Source organism: Lepidothrix coronata, unplaced genomic scaffold (genome assembly GCF_001604755.1).
Source record: "Lepidothrix coronata isolate B3197 unplaced genomic scaffold, Lepidothrix_coronata-1.0 Scaffold26, whole genome shotgun sequence".
In the NCBI taxonomy this organism is placed as follows: Eukaryota; Metazoa; Chordata; class Aves; order Passeriformes; family Pipridae; genus Lepidothrix; species Lepidothrix coronata.
This window is the reverse complement of record NW_016690206.1, coordinates 419,862-440,241: the sequence shown is the minus strand read 5'-3', so window position 1 is coordinate 440,241 and position 20,380 is coordinate 419,862. Positions and strand designations below refer to the sequence as shown.

The 20,380-nt window shown below is 33.5% G+C and overlaps 2 long non-coding RNA genes across 4 annotated transcripts in view; one reads left to right on the top strand and one right to left on the bottom strand.

Moving 5' to 3' along the window:
* Window positions 1-492: 492 nt before the first annotated feature.
* LOC108494642 lies at window positions 493-19,840 on the top strand. Of its 3 annotated transcripts, none has more exons than XR_001873931.1 (6): window positions 493-634; window positions 1,590-1,618; window positions 10,940-10,998; window positions 14,858-14,909; window positions 15,537-15,615; window positions 19,749-19,840. It is a non-coding gene; the product is annotated as an uncharacterized LOC108494642 (long non-coding RNA). The 3 variants fall into 3 exon arrangements; XR_001873929.1 differs by lacking the exon at window positions 10,940-10,998 and adding an exon at window positions 2,527-2,591; XR_001873930.1 differs by lacking the exon at window positions 10,940-10,998.
* LOC108494644 overlaps window positions 8,743-20,380 on the bottom strand; it is a 29,031-nt gene continuing 17,393 nt past the window's right edge. Inside the window, exons 2-3 of the long non-coding RNA XR_001873933.1 lie at window positions 18,205-18,352; window positions 8,743-9,001 (exon numbers count right to left, since the gene is read on the bottom strand). This is a non-coding gene — a long non-coding RNA (uncharacterized LOC108494644). The remainder of the gene's footprint in view (window positions 9,002-18,204; window positions 18,353-20,380) is intronic.

The following is a 20,380-nucleotide window of genomic DNA, read 5'->3' as shown; positions in this document are numbered from 1 at the left end:
GAATTTACAATTGAGGATTATTTTCAGTGATTTTTCATAGATGGAATACCATAATGTTACTGCTACTTAATTATGGTTTGATTTTTGTGAAAATTATATATTGACTAAATATAATTTCTTGATTAAATTCTCAACAATTCAAAAGTTTCCAGTACTTATCTCCTGTTACCAGAAAGACATCAACTGGACAGATAAAATGACCACATACTCTTCAGAGAAGAAATGATACAACTTTTTCTGCTGTCTGCAATGGCCCTGAGCAACAGTCTATGTTTTGTAACTAATAAAAGTAATGAAAAAAGATGGATATGATTACAGTAAACTGTATTTCTAATGAACACCTATCTGAATTGCAGGTATACAAAAACAGAAATGAAGCTGTTCTGAATATTCACCCTTAAGGTGAATCATTTGCTGGGTAATGAAATCCTCTGCAGTAAACTCAAAAAACACCCTGTACCAGCAGAGAGAAGACCAATTTGAAGCATGCTTCATAGCCCTTAGCTATGAAGTCCATAGCTATCTGGCAAGCTTGGAGTAAAAGCCTATAGCTTTTACTATTCAATTTAATTTCTTTTTATTCAGAGTATGTATTTCAATTTATCATTAACTGCTGGATGAAAAGACAGACAAGGTAAAGGTCATTCATTAACACAGTGTTATCTAATTTAATTCAGTTAAAGTATTGATCACATTGATGGTAAATAAGTTGGATTCAGACAGCCATTGCACCTCCAGGCCTATAAGCATTTTACTGTCGTGTACTTGGCATTTTTCAAGAGGAAATATTTGCACTCCTTATCATTGTCAGAATTACAGTGTTTCTCGTGAAGTTATAATTTTTTGTTTATGAATGTTAATTTTGTAAATATTATGTAATTTAATGTATAACTGCAAATTAAGTAATTGCTTCAGTGCTGATTGATGCAATAGATCCACTGAAGCAAAGATCTTGCAATTACAAATTAAATTATTAGATAACTTTGAAGTGGCTTTAAAAACTCTATTTGTTTATGGAAATTGATAGGAAATTATGCTCAAGCAACAGGACAGAAAATGGAACAGTATGAAAGGCAGGCAAGAGCACCAAACAGCAAAAGTGTTTCTTTGACTATCAGGCTTATGTTTTGTGTTCTGCAGCTACCAAACAGCCATGCTCTAGTGAGATATAATTACCATTTAATAGCTGTCAATATGTTCAATTACTTATATTTACTTTTTTGTCTGTGTCTACATGCTGTTTGGGAATAAAACAACTGCAAAACTAAAAGGAAGTATTGCACAGCCTAAAAACATAAAATTGTGTGATGACTTACCTTTTTAAATTCAGAATTTAATGTGGGAGCATTAAAATTTCTCAAAACTAGTCATGATGGTTAATAGTGCCTTTTCTTATTTTAGCTAATATTGGGATTTCTTGCTTATATCAAGATCTTGTTATCTTATATCCAACTAATATCAGGATCTATTTGAAAAAAGTCAATCCAGTGGATAATGTCAGGGAAAAACTAGTTAAGATAACTCTTTCCCTATTAGGTAACTCATGAAGTACAATATGTGAAAGTATGCTGTACTTTTTTTTTTAACAGGAATGCTTGAATTTCTGGACTACCAAGAGGTAAATTGTTACCAAAAACCATGTGTCTTCCTCTATAACTTCAGTTTAATCCTCATATATTCTTTCAGAGTACGTTACTGGGTTGTCACATATTCCACAGTATATTTCATAGACCTCAAAAAGGAAACACTTAGCTACCCATAGAGATGAATTTTAACCAAATTTGTACATTGTGATTAAGGGGGAGAGGTAGCTCATTTTTTAAAGAATTATTTTCATTATATAGCTCAAGCTGTTATTTCCCCAGCTTTTGTATACTCTAAATAAAATTTTTCCTCACAGCATTTATTTTTCTTGATAAAGTTTGAAGGGAAGTAACAGGTTCAATTCCACTTTTCATGACTAAATAGCACTATTTATTTTTACTGGTGTACAACAGAATAGTTCACAAGCTGGAACTCTCATCTTTTCAAGAGGACAGAAAATGAGTTTTTCACTGACCATTCTTCTCCAGTTATCATTTCTGTTTCATTATCTTCCTTTTTCTGTAAATTTGTTCCTCTGGTCAACTTTTCATTGTACTTTTGCTTTTAGTTTTTGTTATGTTCTTTCGCTTTGTAAATTCCTATTGAAGTTTTTCTTTTGCTATGGTACTATTCAGCTTGACATAAAAGCATGATCACATGTTCCCAGTCCTTCAAATCTTGAGCTGTTGTCCTGAATCTTTTCTTATATAATTGTAATGTGGCTTGGGCTTTCTTTTCAATTCAGCAAGATTTTGGGTTCTGTGTGTGACTCTGTAAGAAAAAGAACATCTTCATGAACTAACATTTTCATCCAGCACTTTGTGATGAATAGGTGCCTGTTTTTACCCTGTATTATTTTAGGATAGAACTTAATAATCATTGACGTGGTTTTCTAGCTGTGTGATCACTTTTTATTACTGTCCTTATAATTTTGTCCACCAGAGAATGATATCTTGAAGAAGTTGTTCAGAAATTTGACTGGGATTTAGTTGAAGAATTCCTCCTAGGTGACTAATGTTTCCTCAGCACCTGTTCTGATGACTCTTTGGTATTTGCCCCTGTGGACTAAGCAGAGATTATTATCCTCCCTGAAACACATTTAGTAGGCACCCATCTTGTAATGTCACTGTCTGTTCTAATAAATAGCAAGGATCTTGAATTCACAAGTATCTGCTTCTCTCATGATCTGAGAGGACTTTGTTCAAAATGTCAACTTCATATCATTAATCGTACATTATAAGATTCACAGATATTAACCTTAACTTACTGATTATTAACCCTAAATTACTTTGAGGGGAAAGGAGGAATAATAAATCACTTACAAATGACACTGACAGTTACATGAAAATTTTAAAAAATAAGAAAGTAATTGATCTTATATTTAATAAACTTATTGACATATATCAATTAAATTCAACTGTGATATATGCAAGCCAAGGTCAAAGCAGGTTAAGATGTAAATATATATCACATTAAGAGGAATTCAGTCATATTACTATCAATAATTCAGCTTACATTTGTCTTTCACTACACACCTTTATTGCAATAAACAAATTGTTCTAAATTCTTCCTTTTTCCTTTTAATGAATTGTGCACTGAACGTTGCATATTTCCCCAGTTATATTTTTTGCTGAAAGTTATGCACCTTTTATTTTCTAGAAAAAAAATCATCATGATGATAAGAGTTAGTTGATATTAAATCAGTTTGCTTGCTTCTTTGTTTGGAACAATAAATTTAATTTTCTGAATAAACTTTTGTTTGTAATTTCTCATTGAAAACAAATTCTAAAGTTTGTAAGTATTCACAGGGAATTCTGTTTCATGCCTAATGGTGAAGAAGAGTAAGTATAGGAAAAGTTTAATTACCAATATTATCAGGAAAAATCAAAATGAGGTCATATTCATAATTTTTTATCAATTTAGAGTTTTAATATATGTTAGATTTTCATCCGAATTATCTTGAGAAATAAGATCTGGTATTTATTAAAGAAAATCTGTCTAAAGGAAGATTTAGAAACAAACAAAAGACTAGAAAATATTGTTATATTCACTCTCCCTCTTCCCCAGGTGATAGTAGGAGTTTGAAATAAATGCTTAAATAAACAATTAATATCTCCAATGTGGAGATTATTATAAGAATATCAATCTTGTATTAAACAGGCTAGTTCAAAATTATGCTAGAGACCATTGTTTATAGTCTTTCTGTTGGAATTTATTAAGGACTACAGACAAAAAACCCCAACACCTCTCCTGAGAAACTGCAACAACAGAATTACATTTCTGCCATATCACTTTTTTAGCATTTAATTTTCTTTTAAGAAATATTCCCAAAAGGCCATAGATCTAACAATAGAAAGTGCCCACTCAGACCCCAGCTGGAACTGAGTCTCAATAAATATAACAACATTGCAGAAAACCCAATGCTTGCTAATTTTTGTAAAACTGCCAGCCTGAAAATGACTGCATGCTGCAATATGTGTTGTACTGACACTGAAGAATTGTTCAATGAGATGGGGGGAAATAGTTTAGGTACAGTTTCTTTGCATTTGTCAGATTCTTATTATTACAATAAATTAATTTCTTAGTTCAACAGACCTTTCTCTTATTTCCCAGAGACGTGTTTTAACAGTCATGTTAAAACTCTACGTTATCAGTATATTTTGAATATTTTCTGTAAATACTTTATTAGTAATTGACATATTAAGCCAGCTTTTATTTCTTCAGTATATGAATATAAATGTTCCTCTCACCATAATAAATAATTCAAACTGAACAGGCATTTGTAAATGAACCACATTTAAAATCTAATTTGTCAAGCACTACTGAAAAGTTTAATCTAGGAATCTCATTTGTTTTACATGCTCCAAAACCAAGGATTATAATTATTTTAAAAATATTTTAAATTGCACTGGCATTTTCAGAAGAAATACTGAAGGCAGAAGAATTACAGGAGACATTTTTTCACTCCAAGATAATGTTTTTTAAAAATTAATTGTCTGTCTAAAGTGCACACACTGTATTTAATAGCATAAATGAGACAGTTTGAAAACAGACAAACCCAAGGGTGAGTTATGTTTTTATCCTGAAATTACAAGCTCCATGCTGGGATTAGTTACAGTACATGTAACTTACAGATAGAGTAACTCAGAGCTTATTAATACTCTGATAGTCATTTGTCTTTTAATTCCTGTTGCAGAATTTTAACAAGATAATTATGTTTTTCTCCACTTCCTCCTCAAAGCTGACTAACATCTTTAAGGAGAAGAAACAGTGATCTTGATTCCACCCCAGAAAGCACTATACCATCACAATATTGTAATAAAATATATAACAGTTGTCTGATTTGGTGCCATGGAGCAGAAATCACAGAACAACAGAGAACTACTCGATTTCCTTCCCTCTCCCCAACTATCATATGAACAATTAAAAGACTGAAAAGGAAGGAATAATGTAGAAATTATAACAGTTGTATTTGCTTCACTCTTACAGTGAACACAGATCACTTTCTTTTACCAGAATACAATGACTAGGAAAATATAAAAGATTCCTTCCTGTACATTAGTGACCGCATAAGCATCTGTAGGGCATAGGAGCTGCAATTCCCAGAACAGACACTACACAGTGAAGTCCTAAACTGAGTTGACTGGTGAACTTCAAACGTAACACAGACACCTGAAAGTTGCCTAAAGGAAGATAATGCATTGTTCTATATCTAGGTTACCTCTTTTGTGTGTCACTGCACTGCTGTTGTCCTTTTGTACACTGCTCACCATGAACAATCAGAGAATTTGAGCCTGCCCCTCACTGCTGCATCTACCCCACTTTGGCTGCATGTGAGCATAAGGAAAGAAAGGGAGTGGCTGTGTGCAGTATTAAATTAACACAGGGCTCTGTAGTTTACTTACAAAGTCATGAGAGATTAATCATTGTTTTAAGCATAACTGTGATTAAACAGAAGAGTAGTCTTGATTTTCTTTTATTCTTATCTATTGCACCCCTTGGTTTCTATGCCTGGAAATTTCTCCTTTCTTACCTCCCTGCCTCTGTTCCCATCCATTTTACTCTACAGTTCTTCTAGTTCCATTCTTTCAGTTTCTTACATAGACAAAATTTCTATTTTCACAAAATAGGGTGTGACTTTACCTTGCTATTCCCTCATTGTTTTCCTCCTCACATCTGTTTTTGATCTGTATCTTTGCTGCACATTTCACTTGATGCTAGATCTTGATTATACAGCTGACTAAACTGTATACTTTTGCAATCAATGCAAAGCTGCATGACAGATTACATTACTAAACTGAATAATGTCTTTAATTATTTTTATTAAAAGTCTACTAAATAAAACAGACTAGAAAAAGAACATAGCCAACAACATCAAAGTGCAATCAATCTCTAAAGTTTTGTTAAATTTAAAGAAGCAGAAAGAGTTGCTGCTCCACTGTACCCGTGGCATTACTTAGTAACAGGCTGCCTATTAGAAACCTCTTCACCTAAACAGCTTGGAGGTATGAAGTTTTAGGAGCAATAGGAGCCCTTTGAGAAGGCAGGAGAAAACCTTCCCCTCAGGTAAGGCAGGTAGCAGAATGGGATCAGGGAAGCACAAAGCAAGTGTCATAACAAGGTTTGTATTTGAAGGGCTTCAGCTCTGCTAAAGTGCAGCAAGCTACGTCAGCCTTGAGAAGTCCTTGTAGTGAAACAAAAAAAAAACAATTCTGCTATTGTTCAACCTCTCTGCTTCTTTATCCATATACTGTTCCTTTATGTATTAGGCTTTATAACTAAGTCTATTAATTATTAGATATACCATGAAACTGTTTTTGTTTATCTACAGAACATATTTTAGTTTAGCTGCATTTTAAGTGCAACAGAAAAGTGCCACAGAACTTCCATTAAGACAACATGTTGATGCCCCTTGACAGAACCATAGCAGAACAAACACATTTTTGAATCCCTGAAACTTTTCTCCCTTGCCTGTCCCTGAACTCCACCTAAATCCAACCAGGCCAGAGCAAAATATAGACTAGGCGACCAAGTATTTCTCACACACACACAAAAAAAAGAAACAAATTTACCAATGGCAATGAACCAACACAGGAGGAAAATGGTCATGCAAAAATAACTCTGCTTACATCTAACTGAGGAATGGGGATACTTCTTTGGGACTTACCAGTTTGCTGCTGGGTATTAATGAGCAATTACACTGTGGGACCATAAGGCTTTTCTTGTCCTTCCCTTAAATTTCTTCTGGTCCAGTATTCAGCTATGCAAATTTATCTTATATTTGTGAATTAGTTACTTATAATTTTATTCTTGAGTTAATATAACTGAATAACTAGGAGTGGGCAGTTTCCTCAGAGATTAGGAGGCTGTCAGATCCCGGTGACAGAACCAAATACAATAGAGGTGATCTGATAGGACTATACAGTACAAATAAGAAGTGTGCAGTTGCTGAAGCCAATATTGATGCGCTCAGCGCTGAGTTAAGAGGCTGAGTGTGTCATAATGACACAAGGCCTCTTTAGTTCCAAACCTGGTCCTAATTCAGGAGTCTTGCATCAGACTGAGCTGTATGAGATAACCAAAGGACAATAAAGTTAGATTTTTCAGAGAACATCACATTTCATAGAATTTTTCCTTCTGAATACTTAGGAATGTTATTCTTAGCACGTGGATTTTGCTTTCTATTTTTGCTATCTATTAATGCAGCTGTAGTGCTTGAATATGGTAGTGGGTAGCATTCATGATTATTTTAAAAAATGGCAATTTGTTGAGTTTTAAAACTTTTATAAAAATTAACTAACCACTGAAAATGGGAGTGAAAAAGAAGAATTGCACAAAGTCAAAAAAAAAACCAAAACAGAGGAACATTTTCTTCTACTTTTATACAAATCTACTTACTAAGACTTGGTTCGCTAAGATCTTTCTTGACTTTCTTGAGTATCTGACATATATACTGAGATATATCTATATCTGAGTATATAATCTATCTATATATCTGAGATATATATCTATATCTCTCTCTGTATATATGTCACAACTTAAGTCTATGGTGAAACCAATCCTTTTTTGCTTTTTTGCAAATATGTTCACTATTGGATACTTCTATAAAGAATGAGATTTGAAGGATATTTGCAATTTTTCCAGTCCCTTCTTCCCAAAACTTGAACTTTGGTTTGTTGGGTTTTTTTGGTAGGGGTTTTTTTTGGTTTTTTGGTTTTTTTAAATCTTTTAGGAGAAGTGAAATGTAATATGTGCAAGAATTATACATATTCAGGAGGAAACCATGAGATGACTTAAATTTTTTTTCAATGTCTAAAATATAAAAATAAGCATATAAAAAAGGGGACATATCAGCAGATATGAGTAGTTTTGTTTTCCTCTGGACTTTTAAGAATGCATGCAACAACCAAAAAATGAACCAATTACCTACAACTTAGAAAAATAAAAAGGAATATGTTATTTGGAGTAGTCATTTTACATCTGCCTATAGTAAAAGACTATTCATGTTCACTGGCACTTAATTACAGCATATCTGACTATATTAACTGATATTTCTGATGTAAAGAATGGAAATTATTTTAGTACATTTCTGTTATTTGCAGTGGTGACAAAATTGCAAGTTTGTCTCAAGCCATTTAAATATTTTGTCAATACAATGAATTTTTTCTGAGTCTAATAAGGCCCATTAGTTTATAAACATTTCTAAATTAATAAACAACAAAAGCAATTTATTCTTAATAGAAACCCCCCCTGAACTATTCCTTTATGTTTAATATAACAGAAAATCCATTTCCACACTACAATCACTCTGCAGATAGAAAAGCAACAAATTAAAAGTCTTTGTAAATATCTCCTTTCTCAGTCAGCAAACAGAAAATACTCTCTTTTCTCACAAACATGGATGTATTATTTGTGGGCATTGCAGTTTGATAGTATATAGCTTTTACGTTTACTTTGTAAGTTTCTCTTATGATAATGAACCATATTTGACTTTTGGACATTTACTCTTATTTCATATAGTATTTTTGGTAGATATCTAAATTTACAGGAAAGAGGCTGTTATAGATAATAATCATGGTCATTTAGTTCAGTATTTAGTTCAATATCAGTATTTCTTTTCGTAAAGAAGTGTGAGGAGAAGTTACTTACCAAAGGTCTTCTCCCTGATATATTTCAAATAAAGTAGTGACACACAGAAACAGATTTATGAAGCCCAGGAGTTTCATTTTGCCATCCTCTTCTATTCCTGTTTTCCCAATGCACTTTTTCTTTAGAAACACAAACTTGGGTTTTTCCTCTTAGAAATAACTCAAGATTAGTCATTTTTTTTATTTTTTGTGAGGTCATAATCACAGTTTTTAATGTAATTTTCAAGAGAATAAAGCTTGTTGTGAATCACTGGTCACAAAATTAATGCCTGAAACAGAGATGGATTAAATTTATTTCATATTAGTTGCACGTAACAGAGCTAAACAAGAATCAGAATTATTTTCCCCTAATCCACTTTTAAAAAGGGAAAGATGATCTTTGCTAGAACATATAACCATTAATATTATTTTTTTTCAGTAACTTAATAAAACTTCATATGTAGCAATATAGAGAGAATTAAATCAGTAATTTCATCGTGTTTCAACAATATCCTAATAACCCAAAAAGACAAAAGTAATCATTCATATATTTAGCAAAAAACCTGCTTAGATGGCTTACAACTTTAAGATTTGCGCCAAGTCTAGGTTTTAACAATTTTGATTTTGATAGGTAGGAATGATTTTTCACATATTTCTTTCTAGAGCAAATATTAGAAAAAAGTAAAGCTTCATAAAAACAATTACCTTTAAACATTAATTTCATATTTTGCTAGTTCCTTTCATATGAAGAAAAATACACAAGACAACACCTATTCTTGAGCTGTGTTATGCTGCAGGCTGGGTAGAATATCAAAAAATGCCTAAATGCTATTGACATGAAATGTGGTATTGGTTTAGATAGATCTTTGTTTGGCCCCAAATCTTCGTTCGCAAAGCCTAGCCATGTTTTGGCCTACGAGGGGGATTCTGTTACCCTTAAGAGTTATTAGCTGAAGCTTTAGCATTATAATACTTGAATTGAAATGGTTACTAGAAGTATCTGTCATCACAACAAGACAGTGAAAGGATAACAGCAGGTAAAGTTTCAAACAAGGACTATAAAATGCGTCTTCTGCCTGGAGGATAAAAACTCCACATATTTCCAATAAGCTTCATATTTTGGTGCTCCTAAACTGCTGAAAAGTGGTATGAATAGCCGTTACCATCCTTGCCCAGCAAATATTCAAGCAACTCTGTTCTATAATAGCTTACAGAGTTTAGTGATTTTGGAATAACTTGACTAAAAATACCATTTTTAAGTCATTGAACTGCAGTTCATGAACATGCAGGAACGTGATAGTGTTGGAAGCATTACTGGAAGGAAATGAGGGAAGTTGATCCTCTACTGTTACTTCTGGTCAGGTATGGGTACAAGCAGTGGGAGAGGCTGGTGATCTGGGGAGAATACAAGGGTTCACTTAGGCTGGGTGAAGTACAGGGAAAAATTAAGAAATTTGTGTGATGCAACTATGGAATCTGACAAGCTGATTTTATTCTGCCTTTATCTGCTGACAAGTAAGTACTCTTACCTCATTTTTTTCTCTTACAGTGATTCTTGTCAAAACACAAATTGCATAATCATTATTTGGCCCAATAACCAGAAACTTCATGAAATCAGAGACATTCTCATATCATTTCATGCAATGTAATATCCGAGGAAGGTATTCCTACATACTTTAATACAACTCCATACCTTAAGAAACTCTGCAGTATAATGGCCTTAATGGAAAAAAAATGGCATTTACATTGGTAGCAAAGCTATCTGGAGCATAGATGTATACAAAAAATATACTACTATCAAAGTTACTGCAAAATAAAATGAGGAAAAATAAAACACGGTACAGATTATGTCACATCTGTCAGTCCTAGGATAGTTTTTTGCTTGGGACAGTGGGAATCAGTCACTCCAGAACCTTACACACAAACACACAATTGCACCTGCTACCTTTCACAGCTAAGAATTATATGCTTTTTATACACAGGTGTTTCCCCTGCAGTTTTGTCTTTTCATAGTACTTAGACTATACAGACATAAATATGGGGTTTGTGGTTGAGGTAGGGAATAAAGGAAAACATGTTTTCAGCAGGAATTCTCAGTGCAGCAGTGAAAATATGGTTTGGGCCACTCAGAGCAGGTTTGATATTTATGTGTCGATTCCATGACTTCCTCTACCTAATCTAAACATGAAGAGTGTATGTGCCTGAGTTCCTCCTTTATTTTTCATAAGGTCCACAAAGACAGATTCCTGTTATGTGCATTATTGGTATGCTGGACAACCTTTGGAAGGTCAGTATACCATAAAACTGTAGTAAATTACTTCAGTCAATAACAAAAATACAATGAATGCCAAACTAGGGACTCTAGCAAAAGGACCTGACACAGTCCTAGGCTGAGATGTACTGAATGGTCTTTTCCACCCATAGCAATCAGGTATGAGGAGCTCCCTCTCTGGTTACTAATTCTTTTTAGGAGCTTCCTGCATTGTCAGGCAGGATGACAGGATGTCAGGCCTCTGGATATGAGTTTGGAAGCACTAGGAGGAAAAAAAGATAAGCCATCTTTTCCATCACGCATATTACACATTTGCCATCACACCCTCCAGAAAAAAAAAGCTGATTGATGTAGCCTGAGATTTTTTCAGCAATTAATTTCTTTTACTTTCTCATCAGCACAAGAGAAGAATTTATTTGGGGATGCAAAAAACAAAACACACCTTGTTTTTTTATACACTTGAGGAAGGCAGAGGGCAAAAAATTCAGGAAGTTTTCTAACAATGTTTTTCTTACACCACTGCCTCTGAAGTTCTATATAGGAAGTAATATTTTCATTGCTGTTTATTAAATGTAATGCTTAATGCACTGAATGATGTGTTACTAATGTAATCAGTAGGAGAGGGGGGATGTGGAATGTGTCTGAGATGGCTTTCCAAGTGAACTGTCTTTTTATGATTTCCTGAGTAACCTCAGTTTTCAATATTAATATTTTATCAGTGAGAGAAACAATTCTGCCCTCATTACACTTTTGAAATGTGTGATGGTATATAAATCTGGCATCTTTGTGCTAAATGACATAAGCAGTATTTTTAAAATAGCTAAAACTTTTCTCTGAGAGCTAGAAGCCTGGGTTCCCATAGATCCAGTCACTGATATTGGACAGAGCAACTATAAGAAAACATAAGTTTTCTTATCTTTAAGCTATGAACAAAAATATTCTCCATACCCTTCCACATTTCCCCTAATTTTTTAAAAAAGAGATGTGAAATCTGATACAGGACAGGATTTAAATTTTTTGAAGTACATTTGAGATTACATATAAACTGAGATCCAGATGGAAGGAATTTCAAACCAGGCATAGAGGTTTCATCTGTGATTGCCTTGTAGTGCTTTTTCTCATGTAAAATCTGTATAAAGTAATTAGATTACATTAGGTAGGATGCAACTCAGTCTTTCAGTGGTCTTTCAGTGGTGAAAGACTGAATGTCTCATCAACTGTCAATTGTGATTAAAGAGTTTTCATGTGATGAGAACACAGAAAGTGCTTGGACACGTGCAGTCATTCTTACTACCTAATTATAGTTTGACTTCGAACATAGGAATCTTACTTGATTAGTCATAAAAACCTAAACTCTATCACAGCAATGTGTTTTATAACCTGGACGTTCATCAGGAGTTTAAGATAAACTTAAACTACCAGTAGGAAATAAAAACTCCCACCAATAAGAAACTATTTCAATTATTTCATCACAGAAGATGAGGTTAGTGGTGGAATAAAAATGGAATACTTTACAAAATATTTATAGGAAGATAAGCTGAGACGATGGAAGAGAATTGCTTTGAAAGAGAACCTAACAGATACAAAATAGTAGGAATAAAGTGGTCTGGTTTTGCAACAGAATATAATCAGATATTGGTATCATTAAAATATCAACAGCCTGTGCTGTTCTACATAGAAATGATTTGGGAAATAAGAGAGAACTACAAAGTAACAAAATACGTTGATATTACAAAGGTTACTTGAGAGCCCAAACTGCACCAATTGTGAAGGGTTAATGGGTTCTACAAGCACCATTAAGGAAGGTATCAAATACACTGGTGGAAACAAACTATGCAAAATACAAAGAAAAAAAAAATTCTTATTGCTTGCAGAATCCTGAGAAGTATAGCTCTCTGAACAGGACAAAACCCAGACTTCTGAGACATTTTAAAACTGGCTTATTCAAACCTGTTTTCGGAATCTTTAGAAAACAAGGTAAAAGAGCACAGTAATGTTTACAGAGAATTTCTGTGATCCTTAAGTTAGAAAGTCTTTCCATACCTTCCATATCTTTTAGTGGCAACTGTGAAATAAGTGCATTAGCCTTAATGAGGACAAGTGGAAAGTGGAAGGATCTGCTAAGACACTGAAAGCAAGCACAGCACCACAAGGGGTACAATGGAAGACACTTGGCAATAAAACTGACAGTGAAATTTAATGTCAAGAAGCACAGAGTCATTTTGCTGACTGCAGAGACTTATAGAGCAAAAGGTGAAAGCCTAGAGAAATACTTCAGCTCCAACCAGCTATAAATTTTGTGATTTGAGCTCCTACCCTCATCTTCAATCCAGGTATCTTTCCTCCTTACCTGATAAGCAGAATAAAATATCAGACATTCTGGCACGCTACAAATCAATTTCTATTACTCTAAGGATCAAGATAATTTATCTTTGTCATACTTCAAACTGTTCAATCTAGAAGACACTCTTTGGTTTTAATTTTTTGCTTATTCTACAGGAAGTGGTTTTGTTTTGAAATAATGTCCAAAATTCCCATGTTTAATCAAATATACACTAATGTTCAAGCAGTTAAAAAAGAATGATGTGACTCACTATCAATAAAACAGTCATTTCCCTATATTCACTCTATTGTTTATCATGACATTATTGTCTGCTTTGCATGAATGGTTTCTGTAATATTGACTCAATTTATGTCAATCTGCATTTTTACACATCCTTGAACAGCTTGCTTTTTTTTTTTCTGAACACTAGAAGTGCTGTCAGTCTTTATTTACTTTCCACTGAAAGCACCGACTCCTCTACAATAAAATTTAGAAACGACAGAACAGAAGCTTATTTAAAATACTCCTGTGGACATAACAAAATAATAAATATTTGAAGTTTTGAATACCTGTTATTTTGAATATGTAAGTATTTCTTTCCCAGGCAACAGAAGCTGAGGACTTGCTTCTAAGGGCGCAGTTGCACACAGCCCATTGAAAGCAATACTGACCTGCTAATTAAAATTTTTTATCATAAGAAGCTAAGTACTTAGACCTTCCATTTCAAAATCTAGTGAGATTTTGAACAGTATTTCACAGCCTAGAGGATGAGAGCAAAAACCATACAGATATCTCCAGTTATCCTTCAAAGGGTGTCCAATAGCAAAGAGTGGTGGTAGATCTTGAGACTGGTGGCAAATTGACCTTGGTGAGAGATCAAGGAGGGATGAAAATCCGTTCCTTTCCTCAAGACCAGCCTTACTCCTGAGGCTTTGGCACATGCCTCAAAATAATATCTTCATGCTGGGAAGATGATTCCTCTAGTAGAAAAATCAAAACAAGAGAAGTACTGGAAACAGAGAGATATTCCTGCTTACAGTCTGTTCAAGGCAACTGTTTTTCCATTTCTGAGACAGGAAAATCTGAAATTGAACATTGTTAAGTTGCCTTCCGAATCTGAACATTCCCGAAGATTCCTTACTTCAGTCCACCTTCAGTACAGAACAGTGTGGCATCCAGCACAGCACAAATTATTTAGTCTATAGTGTCACCTTTTCATGAGTATTATTTTTTAAGTAAAAATTACCCCAAATAAAGGAACGTGTGCTCTGATTTACACAGTCAGGGAAAGAATATCTAATACAGGAAGTTTTCATTAAAAAATTTTAGTGCAGATCTTTTTGAATGGAAAAAAGAGGTACATGATCCTAAATAAGTCTGGAAAGCTATCTAATCATGCTGAATAAAACTGATATCCCAAATATTATGATAGGAGCTATTTTTTTTCCGGGAAAAGGACTTCTGGCTAACTCATATATCAAAGTGAAGAGTCAGTAACAGGGCTGAGGTTACCATGACTGTTTTCATGTTTTAAAATGCCCTTCTTGTCAGCTCCAGGTACACTATACAGATTACTTCTCTATGTCTGTGAACTGCTGTGAAGGTGAATATATTTTCAGATATTTATTACAGAACACTTTACCCTGTCTGCATATAAATAATACCTACTCTTACCAATGACAAATTAAACATCAAAGATGCTTTTCTAGATTATCAGATACATTGATTTGTACTCTCCTATATTTACAATAGACTTCAAGTGCATCTTTTAGCAATGAAATAAGTTGTTACTGCCTTCCAGCATTTTTCTGAGGAAAACCAGGTTTAGTGAGTAGTAACACTACTTATTTTAAGATAAACCTCTATTTTGTATTTCACAGATTACTCCAACTAACTTCCTCAGGCCCCTTTTCAACAAAAGAGCTGCAAGACACATACCAAGTATGGAGGAAACACACTAAGCCTGAGTCAGCTCCTTCTCTACCCTACCCTTTCAAGCTACAGTCATTCCTTCAAAAGGCTGTTGTGTTATTGCTGAAGAAGAAACAGCAGGAAATGTCACATTTTGTTCTAATAAATACATAAAGTATTTATGCTACTAAAAATAATCATCAGTTAATAAACAATTGCCAGCAATAATTCAAGCCAAAATGTGACAAACTGTTACATTAGTTTAAATTCATAAAGTTTGTTTGTCAGATATTAAATATTTTTTTCTTATATACTATAGGCTTTCCTCCCTAGAACAAAATTTGACTTGAGATATACCTTTCAGTGGAAAAATAGGAGGGTACGAACTATCTTTTCAGGTAAGAAGAAAGTGTCTCTTCTCTTTTTGTTCACATAATAAATGCTGGGCAGGATCTCTAGCCAGGGTATTAAAGTCTCCACTTGAATGCTCTCTTCTGACAGCTTGAAGTTACAGTGCCAGCTCCCAGAAAAATGCAATACCTGCCAGGAGATCATTAATCTTTCCTACTGATATCTTCAATCAGGAAACATTACTTGGAACAAGATCTGGAAATTGGGCATTTCGTGTACCCACTGAGAGTGTTAACTATTTAGAAAACAATGTTTTATATCTCTTTACAGTTAATTATTCCAAGTTAGCTCTTAACAGAGCTCCCATTCCCAGAATGGGACATAATGGCATTGAGTACATGCATTAGACAGAATACGCAGATCTCTTCATATTCTGGATTATTGCTTTAAACCCTAAACTAATGGATATAAGTGGTAATGTCATTGCTTTAATATTATTTTAAGTATTTTCTTATAAACCCCTTTAAGTATTTTCTTATAAAAAAGTTAATTTTGAGTTACCTTGAAAATGGTGAATACATAGTCTTAATGATTAAACACACATCGTTTTTGAAGACTCTGAGCTGTATAAATTATGGGGTAGATTACTAACTTTTGGAACTTAACTCCCAAGCAATTTTTTTTCCCAATAGATATTCCATTATACAGGAACTACAGTATATTATTTCTTTATTTATGTCTTTTTAAAGCACTTATATGAATTATACAGTACTCATTTCATCATGATACTGTGCATTTATTAAAAAAAACAAAAAGAAACCTGCTCTAATACAATTCTCCATATGTGGACTACTACTGTAGAAAATCTATCCAGCCAAAACACTAAAATAAATACATGATCTAAGAAAATAATTGTACAATAGATCTGATTTCTAAAACCTATAAATTGTTTCACCTGAGATCTTATGTTATAAACCACTGTATATTCAAAAACTGTGAAGAAAAGAAAAACAGAATATTTCATTGCAGTTCAGCCACTTACCTTAATTTTGAAAAGAGTAGGCAAGGCCTATTCACTGTATGCAGTCACTCAAAAAAAATCATCGGAATTATTCCAGACTTGCATACCTGTAAGATAAATAAAATTCACACCAAAATAGCTAAATACTGCAGACTGTAGGAAACTGTTGAAAACAAATCTGTAGAAATAATTTATCAATCTCTTGTTAACACAAAATCATCTGGTTTCATTAAATACTTCACTAAGAAAATAATGTGAATTTTCAAACTAATTCAAGCTTTTTAAAATTATTTTTTAGTTTATTTAATAATTGCAAGATTGCCTTTTCTAAGATCCTTTTTTGGTACTAATCATCTGGGTCATGTAATGCATGTTAGTCTCAAACTTCTGAGACCAACAAATAGTTCAAATAACGTTACATTCACCTAATGAAGATAATCTTGGCAAATGAGACAATACATTCTGTAATATCATAATGTGCTTCTAAAGCTTTTTTTTGTGGCAAGTGTCATGTTTCCTATGATACTGTCCAATTGTTTTTCTTCAGCAGATTCATATCAAGTACTATGGGGTGTTTGAGGGAGCCAGTGACAGAAGTATTCTCCACATCCATTCCATCTTTCTCTAGCCTTGTTTGATCATTACTTCACAGCCTCATCTGATATGTGATACCATTCCACCACCATTTTATCTGCTTATCTGCTGATTGCTTTCCTGACACTTTGCCCTCCAGTAATACCAGCTCTGATTGTTATCCCATCTTTTGCTAAAATAGAAAAAGAGTTTCAGTTTTGTCTCTCAGATGTGTATATTGAATGTCGATTGTACACTAAGTCTTCAAATATCTACTCACTAGTAGTTCCAAACTTTGGCTGTGACAGACAAGCAGGTTCAAAAAGGAAAAGATGTAAAGAAGATTATTTGAACACACTCTGTTTATCAGGCATGCAAATTGTAAACCAAATAATATCTATAAATTTTTCATAGAGTTCTTCTTATATGGATCCTCTATCAAGTGGTTTGACAATCAAGATACAAATAAATAGAGAAATAAATTTGAAGGTTGAATATATTCTATATGAGGAAAAAAATTCTCTCTTAACTGCAGTGACATTCTAGTGGCAATTTAAATCAGTTATGTCACCCAGCCTAATGACCAAAATAGAGAATGAAAACACTCAGCAGCTCACAGAGATGAAGGATTCCTCTGAAAATGTGAATAAAATCTGGTCACATAAACCAGAAGTTCCTCACATGTGGGACTGATTTGACCCACTGGCTGTGGCAGGGTAGATACGAACATGTGCAGGCACTGCTGGCTACATTTTTGACACTGTTTAGCACATACTGCTGTGCTGAGATCTCTGTCAAAATGTGCATCTGAATTAATTTCCCTTATCTATTGACACATGTGAAGCTACACACATGTGAAGCTGGTTGTATTTCTTGTTGAAATGCTCAATAAGTACTTGAAAGGAAAGATCCATGCTACCCATCCAGCTCTGCTCTACCCAGTTATGAAGCGAGTGTGAACAGAATAGTCACAACGTGGATTTTCGTTTCAATTAAAAACAAACAAACAAACAAACCAAACAAAGCCAAAACAACAAATTACCTCTCTTCTTCATAAACGTGAAATGGTGAGATTGTCAACTCTCACAAGCTGCCCACAGATTTGGGTTTTCTTTATGGTTTCAGGCAGGAATTGACATTTCGGTGTGCAATGTCATGAAGATCCAGAAAAGTGTACTGAGACCATCTTTCTGAAATAATAAGGACAAGAATGGCAGATGGAGCTTAATAAGCCACGCTTATGCTTTCAGGAGATTATGAGGGAAATTAAGACAAATATAATGTTGCAGAAATTAGTGCAACAATTCTTGCAGCATACTGAAACATTTGTATGATAGTCCAAATATAAAACTTTAATGTTTTTGCATTCTTTCCTTCTCAGAACAATAAAATGCCAGAATCTTTTTGTTTCCAGATTAAAAAAGAAAAAAAATATCTCTTACCTTTATGTGAAATATCTGGATATTACTAAATTAAATACTATCTAAAGCACTGCTTTTGATGCACTGTGCAATCAGAAATCTTTTATTTTTATTATTTTGAAATATATAGTTTCAGAGCAATTATTAAGTTAACTACATGTGATAATTAGAACAAAGTAAGAGGTTTCCCAGAAGACTTTTGCAGAAAGTATTGCTTCTATTAAGCCTATTTTCATGGAGATATTATTTAGAATCTCTGTATTTTAACTTATCCAAAATTAACATATTTATTTCAGATCATAGTGTTCATTAGGAACACTAGGTAATACTTATTTCCTTTTACAGTTCTGTTCAGGTCCTCAAGACTCACTCTTCCAAGCGGGATTCTTATGATATTCCTCAGAAATTTTGTTCAAACAGAGATTTCTAGCACACAAAACCAACAGGGATATATGACACCTTGAATGGTATTTCTTAAAGCAAACAAACAGTACAAGAAGAGAGTTAAAGTTAACCTGAGTAGAATATCTACCTCATAACACCCTCTTCCCCTCCCAAATGAGGAAAGAATTAGGAATAAAAGAAAAAAATATTTTAACAATAAGAAATTAAGAATATTTTAAAGTAATCAATTTTGTGGACAGTTATTATTCCTTAGAGAAAATACAAAAGAAATCAGTGCTTATCTACTGGAAGCTCTACTTCTGTACAAAAACAAACTTTTAGAAACAAAAGAAGAAGGGAATACTATAAGTGAAAGTAAACTTTAATGTTTTTATTCCACTCAGGGGAAAAAATGAAACATAAATATATCCTGTAAAGACTACTGAAAAGATGACTCCAGAAAAGAATTCAAATCCTTTCTGTCAAGGTCAAGGAAATATGTTTTTATCCTCTCTTAAATTTATTTTGCATAACCCATGGAAAGATGAACAGAAGACAGTGTGTTGTCTGAAACACACTTGAGAACTATTGCAAAAGTATTATATCAATGTTCTCCCACATCTTATTTTATTTCTGAAGTGGTGCATAGCTGTTTATGTATTATTGCTATTGTTTTGTAGTTATCTCTAATATATCATTACCTTCATGTGAAATTGTCTTGAAAGCATAAATTTCACATAATTGCAGCATGTTAGTAATCAATTTGGTTTATATACTTCAGATATACTTTTGTCTGTGTCATCAATGCCTTTTTTTGAACTCACGACATCATCTCTTTCATACTGGACTCCTTTTTGGGCATCACAGCTATGAGTAAGTATTTAGAATTTTAAATTAAATTATCTCACATCATCATTTGGAGATGTATTAAAACATCTTATAAAAAATCTCACAGAGAAGAAAAAATCTAAACACAGGATTTTGAAGGTAGCATAACAGTTTGTTTTCCTTAGTTAAAATGTTTTTTTTTGATTGCTTGGCAATAATGAAGACAATTAGTTTTGAAGTGCTGCATTATATTCTATAAAATGAGAACTGCCATATTTTTTCTCCAAATAGTCACATGCCGGAGACAGAGTGGCAATAAAGCATCTTTATAAAGTATTTTTTCAATTTATAATAAGTGTGAAAAGAGGTATGAACATTATCCAGGCATAAGGCTGTGACATCATGGAAAGTTTTAGCACACCTGTTACATTGTGCAAAAGTTCATTTTCTGGAATTCTTCCCAGGACTGTGTCCCCACCGCCTTAAATGTCACCAGGGGAAAAAACCTTTTTCCCCAGGACCTCACACTATCTCCTACTATCTCACTGCAGTGCTAGCAGTAGATGAATTTGCTGTGGCCAACAG